The sequence below is a fragment of the Neophocaena asiaeorientalis genome, unplaced genomic scaffold, assembly GCF_003031525.2.
Source record: "Neophocaena asiaeorientalis asiaeorientalis breed wild unplaced genomic scaffold, Neophocaena_asiaeorientalis_V1.1 scaffold567, whole genome shotgun sequence".
NCBI classification, from domain to species: domain Eukaryota; kingdom Metazoa; phylum Chordata; class Mammalia; order Artiodactyla; family Phocoenidae; genus Neophocaena; species Neophocaena asiaeorientalis.
This window is the reverse complement of record NW_020173728.1, coordinates 901751-905294: the sequence shown is the minus strand read 5'-3', so window position 1 is coordinate 905294 and position 3544 is coordinate 901751. Positions and strand designations below refer to the sequence as shown.

At 40.8% G+C, this 3544-nt stretch overlaps 1 non-coding gene across 1 annotated transcript; it reads left to right on the top strand.

Annotated features, from left to right (window-relative positions):
* The first annotated feature begins 1206 nt into the window (after positions 1-1206).
* On the top strand, positions 1207-1313 carry LOC112403374 (U6 spliceosomal RNA). Its single transcript, XR_003003891.1, has one exon. It is a non-coding gene; the product is annotated as a U6 spliceosomal RNA (small nuclear RNA).
* Positions 1314-3544: the final 2231 nt, after the last annotated feature.

The following is a 3544-nucleotide window of genomic DNA, read 5'->3' as shown; positions in this document are numbered from 1 at the left end:
AAGTTTCAATGGGATTTTCAACAAAAACACCCTGACTCCTTGAAAACTCCAGTGTGCCCTGAAGACTTGTTGGGAGGATGTAGGATCTCCCTACAGGGCAGCATCCAGCCCTGGGAGGTGTCAGTTCTGCTCAGCCCCTAAACTCTAGTTTGGCAGGAGAAAGCATGCTTTCAGAGTCCACCATCCTGGTTTTAATGGTTCAGCACAGCCTTCTGACTAGGATTTTTGGGGATTGTTTTTATGCTATATGGTTATTAATTATAGCTTAGAAATCATTTTATGTATGAAGTGCTTTTTATTTATTAAGACCAGCATAAATTTTCCCATGACATTCAGGGTATAAAATGCCGTGGTTCTCTCTCTTTTTTTTTAAAGTATCAAATTAAATTCAGCTTGAGCTCCCACTCACCAGCCTAGGGAAGAAATCCAGGATCTGTGATGTTTTGGGGGGGATCCTTCCTCCATCCTCTCCCCTAATTCCAGAGAGCCTCAGGGATTACTCAGTCGGGGAAAATGGGGATGTCCCTGTCTTCACATGTGGGTGACTGGCCGTCATTGCCATTGCTTCTGGCTCAGGCCCCCTGGTCCATCTGAGGCTGGCCAGCTCCCTATAAGCCATGTCCACCCCCTGAGCCCTCTGCTGCTGGGACCTGGCATTTGGCACTGTAACTCCATGGGATTCACTGGTGTAGGTAGGACTTGGAGTCATCTGGCCTTCCCCATTTGTGGAATTTTTTTTTTTTTTTTTGCGGTATGTGGACCTCTCACTGTTGTGGCCTCTCTTGTTGCAGAGCACAGGCTCTGGACGTGCAGGCTCAGCGGCCATGGTTCACGGGCCCAGCCACTCCGCGGCATGTGGGATCTTCCCGGACCGGGGCATGAACCCGTGTCCCCTGCATCGGCAGGTGGACTCTCAACCACTGCACCACCAGGGAAGCCCCCCATTTGTGGAATATTGGCCTTCTCTGCAGCAGCATCTTGCCTGGGAGCAGGCCCTCCAATCTCTGACTACGAAAACCCCTAGCTTCCCTCCACACCACCAACCTGGACAGTCCTCCAGTCCTCCTCATCCTCGAAGGTAGGAGAAAGGTGCACTTTGCTCCAGGTAAGTCTATAGCAGTGACATAAACACAAGATACCAGCAAGTTTTTCATACCCCTTAACAGACTAAACAGACCTAGAAAACAAACAACAACAAAAAATCTTGTGCTCACTTCAGTAGCACATATACTGAAATTGGAACAATACAGAGAAGATTAGCATGACCCCTGTGCAAGGTTGACATGCAAATTTATGAAGTGTCCCATACTTTTTTCTGACTTCAGATTATACTATAAAGCTACAGTAATCAAAACAGTTTGGTACTGGCACAAGAACAGAAATATAGATCAATGGTGCAGGATAGAAAGCCCAGAGATAAATGCACTCACCTAGGGTCAACTAATCTATGACAAAGGAGGCAAGAATATACAATGGAAAAAAGACAGTCTCTTCAATAAGTGGTGCTGGGAAAACTGGAGAGCTACATGTAAAAGAATGAAATTAGAACACTCCTTAACACCATATACAAAAATAAACTCAAATGGGTTAAAGACCTAAATGCAATACTGGATACTATAAAACTCTTAGAGAAAAACATAGGCAGAACACTCTCTGACATAAATCTCAGCAATATCTTTTTTGATCCACCTCCTAGAGTAACGAAGATAAAACCAAAAATAAACAAATGGGACCTAATTAAATGTAAAACCTTTTGCACAGCAAAGGAAACCATAAGCAAAACAAAAAGAAAACCAACAGAATGGGAGAAAATATTTGTAAACGAAGCAACCCACAAGGGATTAATCTCCAGAATACACAAACAGCTCATGAAGCTCAATATCAAAGAAGCAAACAACCCAATCAAAAAATGGGCAGAAGATCTAAACAGACATTTCTCCAAAGAAGACATACAGATGGCCAAAAGGCACATGAAAAGATGCTCAACATCACTAATTATTAGAGAAATGCAAATCAAAACTACAATGAGATATCACCTCACACCAGTCAGAATGACCATCATCGAAAAATCTACAAACAATAAATTCTTGAGAGGGTGTGGAGAAAAGGGAACCCTTCTACACTGTTGGTGGGAATGTAAATTGGTACAACCATTATGGAGAACAGTATGGAGATTCCTTAAAAAAGCAAATATAGAACTACCATATCATCCAGCAATCCCCCTGCTGGACATACATCCAGAGAAAACCATAATTCAAAAAGATACACGCACTCCAGTGTTCACTGCAGCACTGTTTACAATAACCAAGACATGGAAGCAACTTAAATGTCCATCGACAGATGAATGGATAAAGAAGATGTGGTACATATGTACAATGGAATATTACTCAGCCATAAAAACGAATGAAATAATACCATTTGCAGCAACACGGGTGAACCTAGAGATTGTCATACTGATTGAAGTGAGTCAGACAGAGAAAGACAAATATCATATGATATCATATGTGCTTATATGTGGAATTAAAAAAATGGCACAAATGAACTGATTTACAAAACAGAAACAGAGTCACAGATGTAAAAAGCAAACTTATGGTTACCAGGGGGAAAGGTGAGGAGGGATAAATTGGGAGATTGAGATTGACATATACACACTACTATATATAGAATAGATAACTAATAAGGACCTACCGTATAGCACAGGGAACTCTACTCAATACTCTGTAATGACCTATATGGGAAAAGAATCTTAAAAAGAGTGGGTATCTGTATATGTACAACTGATTCACTTTACTGTACACCTGAAACTAACACAACATTGTAAATCAGCTCTACATCAAGAAAAATGTGAAAAAAAATCCTACAAATATCTGCTCATTGCAATGTTCTCAGTGTATAAAACATAAGATGCTCTGTAGAATTAAGATGCAAAGGGAAGGAGAGGAAAAGTTTTGAGGAAACTTTAGGCAGCTTTCCCTCCAGTTTTGTCTCTCATGCTGGCTCTGTGTCCTGTATTTCTATAGTGACATAGCTGAGGTGTTAGAGTATGTGCAGATTGTGTCTTGTTTGTCATGCTTCATTCTCAGGAAATACGTCTGAAAATGAAGTGAGGATGCCAGCCTCATGGTTTACACCTAGAACAGGACAAACAAGCCTCTCTCCTCCCTCAGCCAGGCACACACGGTCTCAAAGAGACTTGTGGGCATAAAAGGAGGCTAAAAATAAAGCAAGACGATAAACATCGTTTCATGGTGGCATCTGCAGGAACTGATTTTCTTAACCATTTCTCTCAATTGTTTCCCCTTTTTCACAGTTTTTTGTAACTCTCTCATTAATGTCTAGCTATATTTCTAAATTTTTCCTTTAGGAAAAACAGTTTGAAGTCAAAGACCTTGGTCAAAGGACATGAAGTTTTTGGTTGGCATTTGCTCAGTACAACACTTTTCTCTGAAAATGATATATTATCATCTTAAAATTTGGAAAATACCCAAAAAACACCCCCCGTAAAACGAATAACATAAAAATCGAAAATATTCCTATAACCTAG